The 21,614-nt window shown below is 41.2% G+C and overlaps 1 protein-coding gene across 7 annotated transcripts in view; it reads right to left on the bottom strand.

Annotated features, from left to right (window-relative positions):
* Window positions 1-21,614, bottom strand: part of THRB (thyroid hormone receptor beta) — a 341,636-nt gene that overhangs the window by 188,010 nt on the left and 132,012 nt on the right. The window lies entirely within an intron of this gene.

Genomic DNA, 21,614 nt, shown 5'->3' with positions numbered 1-21,614 from the left:
CGCTATGGCGCTGTCTAGACTGTGTTAAGTGCAATTATGTTGGGGACACTTCACACAGTATAAACTGATGAAAGAGATGGCCAAACAAACCGTGCAACTAAAAATGTCTCCAAGTGTCTAGACAAGCGAGAAGCTGCTTTTCAACTAACTGTGGTCCCCAAGTTTTTGTTGTTAGTGTATGGGATTAAGCAATCATAGAACAAAAAAAACCAGAGGTTAGTAGAGCAAATGGCTGGGTTCCCACTACCCAGAATGGGCCACTGATAAAAATTTTTCATATCTGCTTTTTCTTTTTAACAACAACAACAAAAATAGAGCTTAAATATGATCTCCTTGACAACCCCACTTCAAGGCCAGAACATAAATGTGTTTGCATCTTTGCAGCCCACCTTTAACTTCACATACAATATGTGTATCCAGGACAATGCACAGAGTTGTGTGTGTTCTAATTTACCTAGATGGTATGAATCTAGGTGCATGTGCCTGTCCCTCTGCATTGTTGACTCAGCGTTGGGTAGCTGAGAGCTAACCCTGTGTATCTCTAGCTCATCCCTTTGGCTGCCACAGGGAATAAATAATATGCTCATTTTCTTTTCATCCAGCACCCAGCGTTTATGGCACCATAAAAGCACTTGTTATGTCATTCAAGCGATTGTTGGTTATGTGTGGGTGTGCATATGTATCTGTGTAGGTGGAAATTTTCTCTGCCTTGACTCTGAGCTCCTCAGGATGTTGCTTGATCTTAGCAGGGGCTCTTCTGCACGATGCCTCCGCGCATAGTCAACATCCAGTGTGTTAGAAGGCAAAACATATTTGTTAAAAATTGATGCGCTTATCATTAATTTTCCTTCCTTTTAAAGCCACATTAAGGGAGACTTGGGGACTGTATTTATCTGTTAAAAGTCTCTCTCCACTGCTCTGGTCATAAATCTTCAAATCCCAAGCCATCAATATCACCTTGCTGTTTGCTAGACAATCAGAAAGTCCGACAGTATGAGGCCAAAGATGAAGACATTCAAGACACGTGATCTAAAACTGTTCTCAAAGACTGACTTGACATGGCCGAGAAGAAGCTTGTTTGTAATTGTTGTGGCTTTACGGCGAGCATGAGTGAACATACACCACTACCCCTGACCTTAATACTTTTTAAAAACCATGCCTTTTGTATAAAAACAACATTAGACCTCCATTTATTTTTGAGCATATAAGAAGAGTGTCTGTGAACCTGGCCCAGTATAAACAACTTAAACATTCTCATATAATGATTAACAAGAATAAGCATTTTGAGATATACTAAGCACATTTTGTGGGCTGGGTTACGCAATATCCTTTCACCTAATTTCACTAAATGTAATCCTCAAAATGATCACGTGAAGTATCATTCATAACCCCATTTTTCAGATAAGAAAAGGAAAGGTGGATAAAGCTTTAAAATTTTGCCAAAAGTCGAACAGTGAAGAAGAGGCTAGCCAGGACTCTCGCCCAGACAGGAGGGTGTCACAGGTCTTGTTCTGAATCCCTGAGAACAAGCTCAGGTTCTAAAGATAAAACTGCACGGAAGGAAATGGAAAAACCAGTGTCACTGAGGTGGCTTCCAAATGTCGGTGATACAAACAGACAGCTTGTCTTTCATGGTGTGCCTCCAACCAAGAACCGGCCAGAGTGGAGTACTCCAAGTAGACAAGGCAAAGTGGTTTCTCAGCGATGAAGGAAATCTGAAGTAGCAAGGTCAAGCCCCAGACCCTTCCAAGCTAAACATGCCCATGTTTGATTCTTCTCTTTAGAAAACAGGGAATTGTGCATTTGTTCCCGGCTCGAAGGAGGGGGCCCAGGTTGTAGACACAAGATTCAAAGCAAAAATGAGACTCACTCCCGGGGACAACTCTAGCCCAGCATGTGTGTTCTTTACACATGTTTAATTGGGGCACAAATATATTAACTGTGGCTATTTTGTCCTTTCAAAAGAATCTGTTGTAACTGATTCATATTTATATTTGGAATGCATTTATTTCTGGGCATGAAACAGTTCGTTTTGTTAAGCCATCTGACCTGAGGTAAGGTTGGCACAATTTTCCAGGACTGTTCCCAATTAATGCTAATTGAAGGTTAAAGGATAAATAAAGTCCCTTTAACTTGGTTTACTAATATGTTATTTATAAATGGCTCTTTACTTGGCCTGTTTCTTAAATTCAGTAGCTACGTACAAATGAACAGTATGGAACAAATGAGCAAATATATAATGTGTATTTTATTGCAAAGTTTTTATTTTAAAAGGTTTACTATTAGGGTAAAAAGTTAATGTCATCTATTATCTATCTATCTATCTATCTACCTATCTATGTATCTACCTATCATCTGTATTATCACAGATCTCTTTAGATTTTAATTGAGCCTGAGACAGACTGAGTGCATTGCATTAACTGCCTATATTATTCACCCCTCCCTGCATCTACTCTTCTGTCATGCACCTTTGCAGTTCTTCTCATTAAAAGTTGGGTCTATTTTCCTGCCCCTTTGATTCTGATTTTGGCCAAGTGACTTGCTTTGGACAATGAAATGTTAGCAGGTATGCTGCATGCAGATGTTTGAAGAAGTTCTTGTTTTGCTTAAGTGTTCAAGTGTTTTGTTTGTTTAACAAAAGTTCTTGTTTTCTTTGGCTTCTCTGTGATCACCATGAGAACATGCCTGGGCTAGCCTGTCATGGTTGAGAAATATGGAGTGAAGTTAACTCAGTTGTCTCTACTAAGGCCGATCTAGATCAGCCTTGACCAGCCAAGCTGTGTGTGTATATATATATATATATATATATATATATATATATATGAGAGAGACCGGGCATGATGAGCAGGGCCAGCCACTTAGCTGACCTACAGCTGTTCAGGGATGTATGAGTGAGCGCAGCTCAAAGTAGAAGAACCACCCAGTCACCTCTCAGACACATGAACTTATAAATGCCAATTGTTTCACACTATTGAGATTTGAGGTAATTTGTTACTATACCAGGCAATGCCATGTAATGCTACTGTGCACTAGATGACTGATATAGGGCCTACCCCTGATTCACTCAAAAAAGAGTGAAACATATAGAAGATGATTTAAAATTAGGTAATAAAATTCAGCAAATATCCACGAAATACCAGCTGCATCAGTCAAGGTTCAACTAGGCAAACAGAAACTGGTCTAAGCATTTAAACAGAAGGACTATAAGGTAAGGCGTTGATTACACAGGCAAAGAAAAAGATGGGAAGGCAAATGGAAAAAACGAGGCATCGAGGCATCCAGGAACTCAGGAACTGAATTGTAGGGACAAAAAATGGAGATGTTGATGGTGCAGCCCTGGAACCAGTGTCAACCAGCAGCAGCTGAAGGCTCAACAGTCCTCTTGAGTAGGAGCTGAAGTCCTAGAGAAGACACTGTTGCCTTCAGAGATGCTGTCTCAGGCAGAGAGTGTGGGGAAGAAATACCCTGGCCTCTCCCTTCCTTCCATCTTCCATTCTCCCTCCAGCTTTCCAAGGTCGAACCCAGATGGAGGCCACCTGACTCAGGGGCCTGGGCAGCACAACACTCAGTGAGCGACCTCTCAGTAATGCAAGGAAAGGGCAAGAAAAGGGCCCAAGGGCCAACAGGCAGATACACCACCATGGCATGCAAGATGTTATACAAGATATGCCTTGGTGCTAAGAGCTACATCCACAAAAATAATGAGAATCAGAACAGACACCGGGCTTGAAGGTTAGAGAGCAGCAGCACCTGTGGGAACAAAGTGAAGGAGCTGCTGGGGAAATAGCAGCATTCTGGTTTGGCTTAGGAGGTTGTGTATTTGGGAGGTGGGAGCAATGGGGCCACAAAGGCAAGAGCTTGAAAGAGTTTCGATTCCAGTCCAAGCAGATTGGACTTCTGGTCTGAAGGCAATGGGAAATGAGATGGTTCTGAGCAGAGAGTAATATGATCCAAGCTGGACGTTAGGACTATTACCCCGGTAGAAATTTGAGGGATAGACTAGAGGCAGATGACTAGACTAGGGGTTCTTGATCAAGTGTACATCTCAGGGAACCTCCAGCACTCCTGGACAAACTGGCAGGACTGTGTGTAAGCACTTGGTTTTCTGAGAGATGCTACATAGCTTTCACATGGTTTTCAATGGACTCCATGACCCTGGATCCTATCAGAGATTGTCAGCACTGGAAATAGAACAGCAGCAATGGGAATGAATGGAAAGGACTAAACAGATATAAACATTTATGAGGCACTATCTAAACAAGTAGTTTAGATAAATGTGAACAGAAATAAACAAGAGCAAGAGATTACTAAAAGGTTGAACTTTGGATCCCATCCACCCACCATCCCTTCCCCTCCCCCCTATAAAATGGAGGAAGCAACTCAGGTTTTCAAGATATCGTAAGAATTTACAAAATTGAGAAGTTCCAAGATAAGCACATGACCTGTATCACCACTGTCACTCTCTTCTGTTCATCACAGATACTACGAATCAAATACAACCTTTCCTGATGACTGCTGAGTCTAAACACAGTCCCCAAATGCTTCTTAACTAGCACTTCAGGCAGCCACTGCCTTTTTCTAGAGCAATTGTTTTTATTTATTGCATTGATTGTTCTGTAGTTTCATAAAGCTGAAGTACTAATGAATGAATACATTTGGTGGAATGTATCACATGCCAATATGATCTTTATATACATATTCACGTACATATTTACCACATGGGAAAACCTTACTAATAAACAATGGGGCCACTACCTAGATCCTACCCAAGTCCACACACCAAGTCCACACATCAAGTTAACTTCATGTTAACTCAAAGCAATCAACACAGATTTGAATTAAACTGAACTGGGCGGGGGGAACATTACAGACATGAAAACTTATTCATCCTTGAATTATCATAGTAATGTTTTAAAATCAGTACACGTCATTACAATCAACTAACTACAAGCATCTTTATTGTAAGATAAATTCTTACCTCAAATCACAGGCCAGTAGGTATATAGTATTACCATGAATCATCCCCCTGTCAAAGTACAGTGACCTTTGGGTGGGTATTTGAGAGGTGCCATGATCAGAGTTACTTTCTATGTAGGACCACAAAGAACACAGACGCAGATAAGCCATTTTTTTCTACCTAGAGTTTTGATCATCAAAGAGCTAATCCCCGTCCATGTCAATGTGAAGACTCCTTGTTCACCTCAACCCCCAATCCCAAAGTTTGATCTGTGCAATTCCAAACAAAACAAAAACTTTTGGAAAATTGTCTATATACAAAAATATTCCCAGAAAAACCTCTAATATAAACGAGCTCCCAGCAGTAGTTATTTGACCATGACCCACAATAAAAGTATGTTTTAATCTGCAACACATGTACATCTGTATGGATGCCTGTGGGTATACCTAACTAAAACAAAAGTTTCATAAAATAATATTCGTATTTATGTGAGGCACTTTGATCTTTTCTATTCCATTTTATATCCTATTATATTCCATCTAAAATACCATGCCATTAAAGAAATGTTAGTAATGACCTGCTAGATTGATTTCATTACCCACTAATAGGGCCCATGCCACAGTCTGAAAAGCGCTACTGTGGCAAAACGACTGAAGCACTCTGACTTTATTCACCAATGTAAACATATCCACAAAAGACCAATCCAGAGCAACTTAGCAGGGAAAAAAATCCCTTGGCTCTCTCCCTCGTATCCTGGATGAAGCCAAGGTTTGCTGAGCCAACTTTTGTACTTGGTGGTTGACAATGACTGAAAACTGAAAGGCAGAGATCAAATCCTCACTTTCCTTCTCAACACATCTCTTCCGCTGGGTAATTTATACGGTGCAAGTATCAAGCTATTCAATTTTGCTGTCATTTACTGTTCTTTCTCCAACAGCAATGGAAACACAGGATCGGTTTACTGTCTTCTCTCTCTGCTAGAATTAGATTATTCTCCCTCCTGCCCCTTTAAACAAAGATGGCATTCATCACTCCGGAGAGCCACCCCCGGAGGATCTCCAAACAAAGCGTGGCAGAGCCTGGGCGTTGAGGCTGTCAGTCCAGATTATATACCAGAACGAACTTGGTAATGATTCTTTTGACCAAGTGAACACAATTGGAAGTGGAGCAACATAATTAACAGTGGAAATAAACAAACAAGTAAACAATAAAAGGCTCTATATCTCCCAGTTCAGTGGAATCTACCAAAAGAAAACTCCTTCTTAAAAAAGAATCCATTTGCTCTTTCTAAAGCAGGGGTGTCCAACCTCGATCCTGCAGGCTGCATGCTTCCCAGGACGGCTATGGATTCGGCCCAACACACAATTGTAAATATACTTAAAACATCATGATACTTTTTTGTGATTATGTGTCACAACGTATTTAATGTGTAGCCCAGGACCAGTCTTCTCCCAGTGTGGCCCATGGATGCCAAAAGGTTGGACACCCAGGAAAAATAAACAGACACTACAGAATCATTGTATCAGAGGTGTTTTGGTGGCTTTCTTGCCAGGACAATGGTACTGAAACATTCTTTCTCACATGTGACTGCTTTGACGTCTGTTTGCTGTGTACCATCCTTCCCCACCCCTACCCACCCAGCTAGTTACACATTAGTGAGTGCATGGAAAGCCTGAAGTTGAACACATTCTTTTATTCAGCGTTTCTGCTTCTCAGAATGAATGATTACGGCCACACACAGAACTGTAGTGACAAAGATGTTCGTGTGGTGTTATCTATAATGGCAAAAGACTCAAAGGAAATACCATTCAACCCTAAAAGTGGTAATCTTTGGGTGTTTGGGTTATGGGTGATTTAAATTTCATCCTGTACATTTACCCATATTTTTCAAATTTTCTCAAAGAAAAATAAGGCAAAGGGACCGAAAGTATCACATCTGTGCTTGCTACCGAGACACCAGCGAAGCCCCAGGTGGAAGATTAGCACCAGGTCAAAGGACACGCGAGTTGGATTATGACCTGAGACACTTTTAGGGAACTCTAGTACTCACCTCAGGTTCATCAGGGGCAAAACGGGGACAATAATAATGCCTAATTCATAGAACTATGATGAGGATTAAATTAAATAAGTGAAGCATTAAAATAAACCCAGTGTCAAGTGTGTAGAATGATTCCTGGCACATGCAAGTGTGATGTACATGTGAGCTGGTACTGTTCCTCTGCTGGCCCAGGAAAGTAGGAAAATATTTTATTTAGTTCCCTGCTGAATCCAATGCAGAGACTCAGGAAAATATGGGCTTGTTCTAAGGGCCCCCGAAGTTCTCCCCTGCATCTGGAGAATCAAAGTGGGGCATGAGAAAAGTCTGGGGGCAGCGGATATGTTCGGTGTGTTGACTGTGGTGGTGTTTGAACAGTGTACACATATGTCAAAACTTAACAAAACTGTATATTTTAAATTTGCCCTTAGTTTATTTTACAGCAATTAGACTTCAATAAGCCTGTTTTAAAATGAAGATGAAGTAGGGACTTTTTTAGATCAGCAACCCTAAGAGAATTTCCCACCAGCAGACCAACACAGAAAGAATATTAAAGAGTGTACTTTAGGCAGAAGACAAAAGGTCCAGATGGGAGCTTGGAAATACAGAAAGGGATAAAGAGGAACAAAAATGGTAAATATGCAGCAAATCTAAATGCATATTAATGGTTTAGCATAATTGGAATATCTTAGTTTTAAAATGTCTGTAAAATGAAAATATAAGCAATAGTAAGAGGGTATATGAACACTTTATGGCAACATTTGAAAATGTCAGTGATATGGGTAAACCAGTAAAAAATGATCAAAATAGTCCTGGCTGGTGTAGCTCAGTGGATTGAGCATGGGTTGCGAACCAAAGGGTCACCAGTTCAATTCTCAGTCAGGGCACATGCCTGGGTTGTGGGCCAGGTCCCCAGTTGGGGCCATGTGAGAGGCAACCACACATTGATGTTTCTCTCCCTGTGTTTCTCCCTCCCACACCCTCTCTCTAAAAATAAAACCTTTTAAAAAATAAAAAATTCCCAAAACAGAAAAAAATACATAAATGTGAACAGTCCTATTTGCATTAAAGAAGTTCCTCACAATATATTCTCATCTTAAACTACTTTATTGGTGAATTTTTCCAAACAGAAGGGAAAACTGCAACAATCTTACACAGTTGATTCTGAACATAGATAAAGACAGACTCAACTCATTAAATGAAACTCATTTCATGAGATCAGCACAGTTTGAGGCCATAACTAAACAAGAATCTTATAAGAGAAGAAAATTATAAACTAATATCTCTTATGAATTTAGGAAAAATACTAAAAAAAAATTAGGAAACTGAATCCTGAGATATTTTTAAAAGGATAACACATTATGAACAAGGAGGATTTATTAAAGAAATAGAAGTTTGGTTTAATTTTGAAAAATCAATGTAAAAGATCCTATTAACAAGAAAATGGAAAAAAGCATATGATTATTTCAGTGGATACAGAAAAAGCATTTATATCATTCAAATCTATTCATGATGAAAAGTACAGCAAACCAGAATTGAAAGAAAATACTCTCAATCTGATAAAACCCTATAACAAAAAAAATCTTAGTTAATGATGAATATTGACACCTTTGCTTTTAGACTAGGAAAAATTCAAGGATATCTTGTATAACCAAAATTTGTGCATACCTGTAGGTTGTGGTTTACTAATTTTCTCTTACTATGGCCATGGCAAGAAATATACTTTATATCATGATTCAATACACAAACACACACATATATTTCAAATATACATTTTAGTAAATAATGTCCTCTGTGCACTGCCCTCTAACATTTTCCATTCTGCTCTGTTCTAGCCTTCGCATATCCTGTTCTCTTAAAACGGCGGTCCCAGCCCTGGTTGGCGTAGCTCAGTGGATTGAGCGTGGGCTGCGAACCCAAGTGTTGTGGTTCAATTCCCAGTCAGGGTACATGCCTGGGTTGCAGGCCATGACCCCCAGCACATTGTGCAGCAACCGCACATTGATGTTTCTCTCTCTCTCTCTTTCTCCCTCCCTTCCCTCTCTAAAAATAAATAAATAAAATCCTAAAAACAAACAAAAATGGTGGTCCCTCACTAAGATGGTTTCGTGGATCATTAATGCGTTGCAAGTAAATTGAAAAAAATGTGTTCTGACACATGGTTCCTGGCAAATAGTAGGCACTCAATAAAGTTACTGAATGAATAATGGTATACGCTTTGCATATTGACCTAATCTCCAGCTCCTTATTAGTGTCTATCCTTATTTTCCTTTGTCCTCTTGCTTTTTTTTCTTTCCTAATTTATGTCAACTTATTATCGTGTATGTATCTTCATATTGTCATAATCTTTCTCAGAACAAGTCCTTAAAAAACAGCTTTCGAAGTCACAGAATAAATCAGTCAGGGCAGAGCGAGCAGGGAAGAGGTCCTCCCAAGGCACTGGGTGACACTTCTTCAGGAACAAGAAGCTCAATACCCATTAGCCAGACACTTCACAGCCAACCACTGTGACACCTCCTGCAGCACAGGGTGCATGAGAGCAGATGGCTACTGGGACTAAGGAGCAGGAGCTCACCTCTGACCTTACAGGGAACCCCATATACTCTCGCTTTCCATGAAGTTCTCTTGCATTTCCGACAGCTGGGAGAGAGCGAGCCAGCTCATTTGGAGAAACACAAAGACACTTTTTGAAAGAGGAACAAAAGGGTCCTGCAAGTGACAATGAAGAATGGTGCGAGCATCTATGTGCATCGCTGTGATAACGGAGCCCACGGTCTTGAGTTTCCTTTATCTCTCTTTTTAGGGTGTAAAGTCTTTCTCAGGTCGTTGAAACTGGGTGTCTGCAGGAGAGCCAGCAAACATGTGGGAAGGAACCAGTCCAAGGATGTGAGGAGAAACCTTATCTTTTTAACACAGGGACCAATTTCACCTCAATAAAACTTTTATTTTAAAACAAACATTCTCTCTGGTCCTATGGAACAAAACTTTGCCTACAAAAGGATCTTGAACCACCGTGGGCAAATTGCCATCCCAGCTTATCTTCCACATGCAAAGAAAGAAAAACCTGTTTTGGGCCAAGCACGGTGGTCCAGTGTGGTAAAGCTGTTTTTGAGAGGACAAGGTTGTATGCTAAAGAGGGACGTGAACATGACTGGCCATTCTTTTAGCAAAAAAGGGCCATAAATGATGAGGAATTTAACAGGACTGAAACGAATCACTTCTTTGCTTGGAAAGGGATCCTAAGCTTCATTTCTGCCTTAGCTTCAAGAGAGCACGAATGCTCCCAAGGAAATCACCAAAAATGCAAACGAAGATTTACATGCACAGATGTCTACGGAAGTATTTGCTTTAACATGAAATCAGAAGCAGCCAATAAGTTCCACACTGGGAGGAATGCTTTTAAAAAAAGTAATAGGTCAGCCATTAAAATGAATACTTACAAATTCACGATGTGAGAAATAACCACAATAAAATGTGAAATATAAAAGGAGGAAAAATTAAACATGCAAAATATGAATTTACCATATATTTTTAAACATATATATCATATGCATAAGAAAGGATTCGGAAGAAACATTTCAAAATGTTAAGAGGAGCTACAAACACTGGCTAGTGAAACAAAAAGTAAATGTTAAATGGCATTTACTCCCCGCCATTTCCACTTTAGGCATTGATTTACTCTTACAATTAGATAAATAAGAGCTGCTCTAAAACACGTAATAATGCATTTCTTTGTGAATTCTAGTTTGTTCACTAATTGATTCGTAAATATCTGGAAACTGTGTCCATTTTCTCTTTAATGACAACTTCAGGAGTTAAATTTCTACCTTAACACAGAGAACAGGACACTGGATGAAACATCCAGTGGGTCTCATGCAAAGTAAAAGTGAACTGTGAGTTCTTACCCTCTGGACATACTTGCATGAAAGAAGAGCAACGTAAAAAATACCTTTTCAAATATATTTTTTATGCAGGTTGTGTGGACTAATTTAAAATTATACTTTATAAGTATCATCAAAGGTTTAGACGACCGAGCTGAAAGTCCACACAGTTAACATAAATGTCACACACACTCATAAAATCCCTCGACAGAATCCCCTCATCCTGCAGCATCTAATGTCACCCAGCTGGCGACAGGCCAGAGTGAGCAACACAGTCCTCTCTGCAGCTCGGTGAACAGGAAATGAAGGCAGTGCATGGAAATGAGGCTGCCACATTTAAGCCAGTCACACAGAATTGTCGTAATTAGTTTAGCAGGCACACCAGCACACGCGCTAAAGGATCTTCATTTTTCCTGTGGGTTCTAGTTACTTTGCCACTTTCGGAGCCATGCTGGTCAGTATGGTGCACCACCAAAAGGCTCGCGGGGTGCACTGCCAGATGCCGGGATGGAACAGACACATTTATCTACTCTATCATTTATTTCTCTGATTTTATATACTTAATAGATAACTACATACAGTTTTAAAAACCCCCAAAACTCCTATAAAACCTTGTTATTAGCAAGCCACTTAGCTAAGACTTTTTTTTTATCGTTTACATAGAATAAAATAAAATCTAATCAAGCATTTCTAACAAGGAGATGCCAGCGCTGCGGCCTGCTTCTCAAAGACCATGGTCTTAGTAATGCACTATTTAGCACCCTCAACCAGGGGAGTGAGGTATTGTTAGGTCTGTTTTTAAGATGAGAAAACTGTGGCTCAGAGTGACCAAACGACTTTCCCAAGGTAACAAGGCAAGTAGATGACAGGGAGAATTTAAGCTCAAGCCTCTTGCATTAGATCACGCCACCCCTGAGTCACTATCCCCTACCCTTCCTCAGGGGCCTGACAAGTTACTGGCACTGCACTGTGGTAGGATACCAGTGATGACAAGCAGTGTCTGTGACATTGAGAGCAAGTGGGTCCGTAACTGTTTTGGGGGCATGCATCTCTTTGAGAGTCTAATGTGGTTGTTTAATCTTTGTGGTACTTGTTGCTTTTTGTCAGTTTCCAGAAAGGTGCTCTTGTGTACTTACACTGTTTTGCAGGCAGTCCTAGGAGGCTTATGGACTCCTTGAAGTCTACCCATGGGTTCCCGTGATAAGAACAGCTGATGTACAGGCCTTGGCAGGATGCCTACGACCTCAGAAAGCTTCAGTTCTCTGGAAATGTCGGCCATTTGTCCACCAAAGGCCATTCAGTGTTCCTTCCCTTCCAGGGGGATGTGAAAAGAGGCAGTCCTTTCTTGCTTGCTATTTAAACACCTATGACCTATGATGGTTGCTTAGGTAAATTCTTAAAAGGAGTTTTTACAACTCATTCAAAAATTTGAATCCTTATGCGATAACTAGCTCTGATCCTACCGCTTTGGAATATTATTAAAATAATAATATTTTATTTTAATAATATTTTATAAAATATAAAATATTTAATATAATATTTTAATAATATTTTATAAAAATTCAATTCCATGTGAGTTCATGGTCAAAAGCATTAGAAGGGCAAGGCAGATATGACGGTGTGAACAGAATATGCAAACAGGAAGGCACAAACAGACTGGCTCTGATTGGAAGTCCTAAACATTTCTTCTTGGAAGGTGTGGTAGAAGGAGGTAAGGACATAGAATAAATTATTCTTTACAATAATATATAGAGACTTCTATTTTAAAAGTGTCAGTCCCTGCCTACTGTTCTTAGCGACTGACTGCCAATAGTTTACCCAAAATATAAGGTTCTTATTTATGTTGGGGCACCTGGCCTAAAGATTGAAATCTAAGAAAGTGGGCTGATCAGCCTGAATTGATTTTGTAGTTTTGTTTTTTCTTCTAGTTGCTTTTATGTATTTTTTTGAAATTTTAGGAGAAAATAATATATTAAAAAAACACCAATATTTCAGGCTTGACATCTCAGAGCTTAAAGAAACATTTACAGATTAATTTCATTCAAATTCCTCTTTCCAAAGTTGGGTGAACTAACTTCCCCAGTCTTAAACTTGTGCATGGATGGGAATTCCCATCTCTTTTGTTGTTAGAAGAGAATAAAACGACTTCTGGCCAAGATGGAGGCATAGGTGGTCGCACTGTGCCTCCTCGCGCAACCAAAACTAAGGACAACAAGAATTTATAAACAAAAACCAACCAGAACAGAGAGAAATGAACTGAACGCAAGTCTGAATACCACACATCCAGTCGGGTAAGGAGGGGCGGCGGGGTCGAGGGGTCCCGGCAGGAAAAATCGGTGGCTGGCAGACGCGGGCGCGCAGGGCACAGACGGCAGTTGGCGGACCCCAGAAACACAGGGGCAGCTGACGACCCGGTGGCAGACCCTGGGCGGGGGAGGCAAGGCGCAGACCCAGTGAGGCGCACAAGGCAGCTGGCTGTCCGCAGCCGCACATTCGTGCGCAGACAAACTAAGCGAAAGTGGGTAGCGACACAGACCACGCAACCCCGGGACCCAGCGCCAGGAAACAAAGCCTAAAGGTACCGACTGAAAACACCGGAAAACACCCGTGGGAGTTGAGGCCCAGAGATTCTCTCAGCCTCACAGGAGGCTCCTTGGGGAAACCCACAGAGTCCGAGAAAGTACACAAGCCCACCTGCCCAGGAGCCAGCACCAGAAGGACCCAATTTGCTTGTGGGAAGCGGCAAAGGAGACTGAAGTCCTAGAGAAAGCTGAGCAGCACCAGTGTTTCCTCTTGGACCCCGCTCCCACATACAATGTCACAACCCAGCGACTAAGGTGCCCCGCCCTGGTGAACACCTAAGGCTCCACCCCTCATACGTAATAGGCGCGACCAGACCAAAAAGGGGGGGGGGTGGATAAAGTAAAACAGATGGCTCAAACAGAGTTAAAAGCCCCAGAACCAGTACTTTTAAGTGACTAAGAGATAGCTAACCTATCAGATGCACAGTTCAAAGCACTGGTGATCAGGACGCTCACAGAATTGGTTGAGTTTGGTCATAAATTAGATGAACAGATGCAAACTATGATAAGAGAAATGAAAGAAAATGCACAGGGAACCAATAGTGATGGAAAGAAAACTGGGTTTCAAATCAATGGAAGGAACCAGAAGGAAGAAAGGAACAACCAAACAGAAAAGAATGAAGAAATAAGAATTCAAAAGGATGAGGAGAGGCTTAGGGACCTCCAGGACATCTTTAAATGTTCCAACATCCGAATTATAGGGGTACCAGAAAGGGAAGAGGAAAAACAAGAAGTGGAAAAGTTATTTGGACAAATAATAAAGGAGGAGTTCCCCAACCTGGCAAGGGAAATAGACTTCCAGGAATTCCAGGAAGCTCAGAGAGTCCCAAAGAAGTTGGACCCAAGGAGGAACACGCCAAGGCACATCATAATTACATTAGCCAAGGTAAAAATGAAGGAGAGAATCCTAAAAGCAGCTAGACATAAGGGGACAGTTACCTACAAAGGAGTTCCCTGTTGGGAACCGCCCTGCCTGATATCAGAAGCTGTAACCCCCGCCAAGGCTAAGGCTGAGGGAATGACCTTGGAACTGTAAACCACCAAGGAGACAAGCTTATCTCCCTGGCAGGAGTGTGCTTCTGCTCCTTTTACTTCGTCCATTACTGGCCCCCAATGCTTGGTCAGTTAGCCAATGATGGGTAAGATTCCCCAAGGAGGGAACGACCTAAGACAGGCACGGTCACGTGGGTGGCCCCCAAGTAAGGACTTTGAGGGCTACAGCAAAAGGGGGTGATGGACCCTCATCCCTCCGCTTTGACAAAACCTGAGTCCTCATTGTCTGTGAGAAAATCTTATCTCTTGGTTGCCTTAGTTGCCTTGATCTACCTAAGCCTGAAACAATGACAGAGGGTGGTGCAGCTCTGCTAAAAGGGTGGGTTCCCCGGGGGGTGATCAGGCCTAAGAAAGAATATGTAAAATCCTGTGAAAACTACTTTGTTTAGAATGCTCTCAATTAACTGATAAGGGTCCAAGCAAGACGTAACTTTGTTCCTCAAAGTTTTATAACTCTTTAGCTATCTGACCCTGACTCAAAATAGGTCCTCAGAGTTCCTTGTTATTTGATCCTTACTTCCCAGCAATGAGTAATGAGCTTTACTTGAATTCTGATGCAAACAAACCCAATAAAAAGCCTGCTCAGGCAGGAGAATGGGGCACTCTCCCTTAGGGGCGCTCTCCCCTAGGGAGGGTGGCCATGGTGCTCCCCACTAGAGAGAGTGGCCATTCCATCCCTATTTCCCCACAGGACTTGGTTGTCTCTGTCTATGTTTTTCTCATGTTTCGACGAGCCATCCGCAGCATTCCGAGGTCACTGCCAGTCGGTGACTGTGACAGTTCCCATCAGAATGTCAGCTGATTTCTCAAAAGAAACATTGCAGGCAAGAAGGGGCTGGAAAGAAGTATTCCAAGTCATGAAAGGCAAGGACCTACATCCAAGATTGCTCTATCCAGCAAAGCTTTCATTTAGAATGGAAGGGCAGATAAAGTGCTTCTCAGATAAGGTGAAGTTAAGGGAGTTCATCATCACAAAGCCCTTATTTTATGAAATGTTAAAGGGACATATCTAAGAAAAGAAGATAAAGAAAAAACATGTATAGTAAAAGGACGGCAAACTCACAATTATTACCAATCACACCTAAAGCAAAACCAAAATAAACTAAGCAAACAACTAGAACAGGAACAGAACCAGAGAAATGGAGATCACGTGGAGGGTTAGCAACAGGGAAGTGGGAAGAGGAAAGAAGGGGAAAAGATATAGAGAATAAGTAGCATGGACAATAGGTAGAAAATAGACAGGGGGAGGGCAAGAATAGTATGGGAAATGTAGAAGCTAAAGAACTTATGACACATGGACATGAACTAAAGGGGGGAATGTGGGTGAGAGTGGGTGGGTAGGGTAGAGGGGAGTGAAGGGGGAAATGGGACAACTGTAATAGCATAGTCAATAAAATACATTAAAAAAAGAAGAGAATAAAACATATGTGTGGCTAACAAAAAATTAAGAGTATATCCTGGAAAGTGATTCTCCCTAGCGCTGATCACCACGTATCAGTAAAATCTGATTTAGTCTCCCAGAAATGTTCCTCCACACATGTGCAAATATGCCTGTACATCCTTCTTTTCATAGAACATTGACACTATAAGTCTGTTGTGCTCATTTTGTTTGGATTTTATTTTGAACTCTTGATATATTCAAGTGTTCTTCCTTCTTCTACATGGGTTTCATTGTATTCCCTTGTAGAGTTGCCCTTGAACAATGCAGGGACAAGGGGCTCCAATGCCCTGCACAGCTGCAATTCGTATATGACCTGGACTCCCCCAAAACTTAACTACTAATAGCCTACTCTTGACTGGAAGTCTCACCAATAACATAAACACTCAATTAACACATATTTTGCACATGCATTGCATACTGTATTCATACAATACAGCAAGCTAGAGCACAGAAAGTATTATTAAGAAAATTGTAAAAGAGAAAATACATCTACAGCACTGTATGTATATATTGAAAAAAATCCGCATATATTGAAAAAAAGTGGACCCGTGCTGTTGAAACCCGTGTTGTTCAAGGGTCAACTGTACTGATTCCATTAATAATTTATAAACCACTTGCTTGCTGGCCTTTGGCAGCGCCAGGGATGCCTTGCTATTTGAATGTATTTTTACCGTACGCTTCTTTTTACACACTTCTCTCACTTGTTTCTGTCACTTGATTCTTTTTCTGAAAACTTCCTGCATTAGCAACCACTCCCCTTGGTTCTCTAGCCCTTTGTCTTGTTCGGTTTCCTTTGCAGCACTTGTCACTCCCTAAAATGCCGAATGCATTTGCCTGTTGCTTTTTGTCATTCCTGTCTGCCTGTCAGGATGGGAGCTCGGGGATCAGGAACTTAGTTCCACTCCCTGTTGTATCTTTGGCAGACAGTGACTGGCTCCTGGTAAAGTCTCAATAAATACCTGAAGAATAAATGAATAAATGCTTTGCACATTTCATTATTGGATTATTGACCTTTTTCTTATTGATTCATAAGAGTTCTGTATACAGTAATTAAATGAGCCTTCAGTTCACATTTGTGTTACTAATGTATTTTCCAGTGTGGTGTTTGTTATTTGACTTGATTGATATGTATATTTTTTTAGCCATAGAAGAATGTTTAATTATTATATAGTCAAACATAAAATATCTGTTCTCTATAGCTTTTAAGTTTTGTGTCTTACTTAGAAAGGCCTTAGGAACTCCAGAGCTATTTTTAAAAACTTGTCCTGGTACTTTCATGGTTTGTTTTTATGTTGGAATCTTTGATTCATTTGGGATTTATTTTGGCATAAGTAGTGGCTATGTATTCAGCTTTGTTATTTTTTTCCCCCAAATAGTGAGCCAGTTGACACAACATTAGTTAAAGAATAATCCATCCTTTTCTCATTGTTCTGAATGACATCTTTATCATATACCAAATTCCCATAAATATTTACATTATATCTGATCTCTCTTCTGTTCTGCTAATTTGTCTGTGTATTCCTCTGTTGGTGGTGCTTTGTCTTAATTTCCTTTGCTTTATAGTGTATTTTAACACCTGAGTTAGACTGAGACCTTGTCTTTATCCCCTTTCCACCACAATTTTCCTGTCAATTCTCACATGGCTGTTTTTCCGTAAGAAGATCAGAAGCCACAGAACCAGTTGACACTTCCTCAAAAACACTATCTTACTATTTTTATTGAGATAAGATGATTTTATTGATGAATTCAGGATGAAATGACATCAATACAAGAACCCAGATCTTTTGACCCTTGATTGTTCTTTATGCTCTCCTGACTTCCATAACATATGCAAATAAAATTGAATACTCTTCAATGGGAAGAATTAAGATGACCCTTACACAAAAACTAAAATTAAACTTTCTTCTTTCCCAGTTATCTACTACTGGGGAGCAAGCCACCCCAAAATATAATGGCTTAAACAATCATTTTGTTATCCCTCTTGATTTTGTGGGATAAAAATTCAAGCAGATCTCTATTGGATGATTCTTTGGTTTTCTTGTAGTGTTAACCAAAGATACTCTGATACGTAGCTGCTGGCTGGGCTGGTCAAGAGGCAGCCACATGCAAGGCACCCAGGCAGAGATGATGGGAAGGCTGAGTGCAGCTGGGATTACTTCCAGGAGCCCACAGATGTGGCAGACTTAGGGTAGCTGGAATTAGTGGCTGGTGGCTCAGGACCCAAGAGCAAGTGTTCCAGAGAACAAAAGGCAAGCAGTGTGAACTTGTATGTCCCAGCCTCAGAAGTCACACAGTGTCTCTTCTACCATACACTACTGGTCAAAGGGGTCACAAGCCCTCCCAAATTCAGGAGGAGGGGATGTACACCCCCACTTCTTGTTGGGAGAGGGTCAAAGAATTTGACCATCTTTTAAAACCACTATAGCTTCGGTTAGTAGAAACCTAGACACTTTTCTCATTACTTTAATTATACACGAACCTTTTTATAATCTTCTACTTCTCTCATTTCTGTCTCTGGGTAGATTGACAATATGCAGAACTGGAGGGTATTCAATTTTTGAAATGAAATTTTCAGTTGAGTTGTCTTCTTTGCCCAACTAATGAGGGGACGTGACCCCTCCGTATGACCTTGGCTTTCTCTGTCCATCCTTTCTGCTACTCACTCCTGGCCACTTGACAGCTTGCTGGTGTTTCTACCAGAGGGTTGCAGGAGCAGAGGAAACCAACTGTAATTTGTCCACGTTAAAAAAACTTATTATTTGGCAGTAATTTTGCATAAAGATGGAAAGGAAATTAAAATGAAAAGTAAATGTCTTGAGGATTACATGTAAAACTCAACCACTCACTGCAAAGAACACCAGAGCTAGAGGTTCTTTCTACTCAAATAAGGGGCCTAATTTCAAAGACTGCTAAAGACACAACCCTGTGTACCTTCCTAAATCATCCTCTTTGCTTCTCAACTTCAGTGTCAAAAGCAATGTTGACTAAATATCTACTCTACTAGGTACATTGTATGTGTTTATTACTGCATTTAATGCTAAAAGCACTTCAAGGGGGCAGGGGGAATTGTTATGCCCATTTTACAGCCCCAAACACTGCTGTTCAGTGTGATAAACAGAATTGGCCAAGCATCACAGAGATAAAAGGTAGCACAGCTTATTCCTCACATCCTTGCAACACGAAATGTAGCCCCCTTACCAAGAGCATCAACATAGCATCACCTGGGAACTTGTTAGAAATGCAGGACTCAGGCCCCAACCCAGACCAGCTGCATCAATAGCAGAGTTTTTTTAAAAATATATTTTATTGATTATGCTATCACAGTTCTCCCATTCCACCCCTTCACTACCCTCTACCCTGCACACCCTCTCCCACCCACTTCCCCCCCTTTAGTTCATGTCCATGTGTCATACTTATAAGTTCTTCAGCTTCTACATTTCTCATACTATTCTTACCCTCCCCCTGTCTATTTCCTACCTATTGTCTATGCTACTTATTCTCTGCACCTTTTCCCCCTCTTTCCTCCTCCCACTCCCCTGTTGCTAACCCTCCATGTGATCTCCATTTCTGTGGTTCTGTTTCTGTTCTAGTTGTTTGCTTAGTTTATTTTGGTTTTGCTTTAGGTGTGGTTGTTAATAATTGTGAGTTTGCTGTCCTTTTACTTTATATGTTTTTTTTAACCTTCTTTTCTTAGATAAGTCCCTTTAACATTTCATAAAACAAGGGCTTGGTGATGATGAACTCCTTTAACTTGACCTTATCTGAGAAGCACTTTATCTGCCCTTCCATTCTAAATGAAAGCTTTGCTGGATAGAGTAACCTGGGATATAGGTCCTTGTCTTTCATGACTTGGAATACTTTTTTCCAGCCCCTTCTTGCCTGTAAGGTCTCTTTTGAGAAATCAGCTGACAGTGTGATGGGAACTCCTTTGTAGGTGATTGTCCCCTTATCTCTTGCTGCTTCTAGGATTCTCTCCATTTTTACCTTGGCTAATGTAATTATGATGTGCGTTGGTGTGTTTCTTCTCGGGTCCAGCTTCTTTGGGACTCTCTGAGCTTCCTGGACTTTCTGGAAGTCTATTTCCTTTGCCAGACTGGGGAAGTTCTCCTTTATTATTTGTTCAAATACATGTTCAGTCTGTTGCTCTACCTCTTCCCCTTCTGGTACCCCTATAATTCGGATGTTGGGACATTTAAAGATGTCCTGGAGGTTCCTAAGCTTCTCCTCGTTCTTTTGAATTCTTATTTCTCCATTCTTTCGTGTTTGGTTGTTTCTTTCTTCCTTCTGGTCCACTCTATTGTTTTTGAGTCCCAGTTTCCTTCCCATCACTATTGGTTCCCTGTGCATTTTCCTTCATTTCTTTTATGGTAACCTGCATTTTTTCATCTAATTTGCACCCAAAATCAACCAATTCTGTGAGCTTCCTGATCACCAGTGTTTTGAACTGTGCATCTGATAGGTTAGCTATCTCTTAGTTGCTCAAAAGGATGAGTTCTGGGGCACTGATTTGTGCTTCTGTTTGAGCCATCTCTCTCTTTTTTTTTTTTTTTTGGCCTGGTTGCTCCAGTTATGGTGAGGGGTGGAGCCTTAGGTGTTCACCAGGGCGGGGCACCCCAGTCGCTAGATTGTGATGTTGTATGTGAGGGCGGGGTTGAGAGGTAATAATGCTGGTAGCTCCGTTCTCTGGGACCTCAGTCCCTTCCCTGGGATTCTGGGTTGTGTGCTCTGCCCTGCTCCAGAATCACTGCCTCACTGGGTCTGCCAGCTGCTGCTTGTGTACTCAGGGTCCACCCGCTGCGATCTTGTGCACCCCAGATGCCTTACGCACTCCTGGTTGCCTTAAGCGCCCTGCTATCCGCTCCGTGACCCGGCGCCTGGCTGCTTGTCTCTGCCCCTCCTACCAGTCTGGATAAACGGGTCTATTTCAACTTCTTGGCTGTCCAACTTCCAGTCAGATAAATTTCCTGTCAGTTCTGGGTGTTATTCTGCCTCTAAATTGTTATTCCAATCTTGGTTGTGCGTGGAGGTACGTTGTGTCCACCTATGCTTCCATCTTGCCGGAACAGCAGAGTTTTAACAAGACTGCCAGGCGATGCATATTCATCTTCATGTTCGAGAAGTGCTGCTTTGTATCCATGGTTTTGCAATGTTCCTGCACTCCAGAATCCCAGCTTTCAAAAATACTGATGCCTGAATTCCTTTCTCCCTTCTTTATTTCAATTTAATTGGTCTGGGGTTCAACCTGGGCATCAGGATTTTTCAAAGGCCCAGCCCTCCCCAGATAGTTCGAATGGGCTGCAAAGCTAGAACCACTGATTTATTTACCTCACTTTGCACTAGGCTTATCTTATATCTTGCATGGTTGTGTATCATCATTTTCATACATGTTTTGTGCCCCTGACATGAATATCTCTTATATATCAGCTTTCTTTCCAGGGCACATTCCTGGACAAAAGCAGCTGAACTGCGTCAACATTTGTGGCCTCTGCTGCTGTTGGAAATGGTGGTTTAATTGGTCTGCTGTGGGGCTTGGGCATTGGTATTTTTGAGAAAGTGCCTCATGTGATTCTATTGTGCAATCAAGGTTGAACACCACTGGGTTGGTGCCTACAGCTCCAGCGGATGGTTGCTATGGAGAAATTGGGGTGGAGGAGTGCCAAGTGTT

The sequence above is a fragment of the Phyllostomus discolor genome, chromosome 7 (assembly GCF_004126475.2).
Source record: "Phyllostomus discolor isolate MPI-MPIP mPhyDis1 chromosome 7, mPhyDis1.pri.v3, whole genome shotgun sequence".
NCBI lineage: Eukaryota > Metazoa > Chordata > Mammalia > Chiroptera > Phyllostomidae > Phyllostomus > Phyllostomus discolor.
The sequence above is the reverse complement of the archived record's forward strand: the minus strand, read 5'-3'. Positions and strand labels throughout refer to the sequence as shown.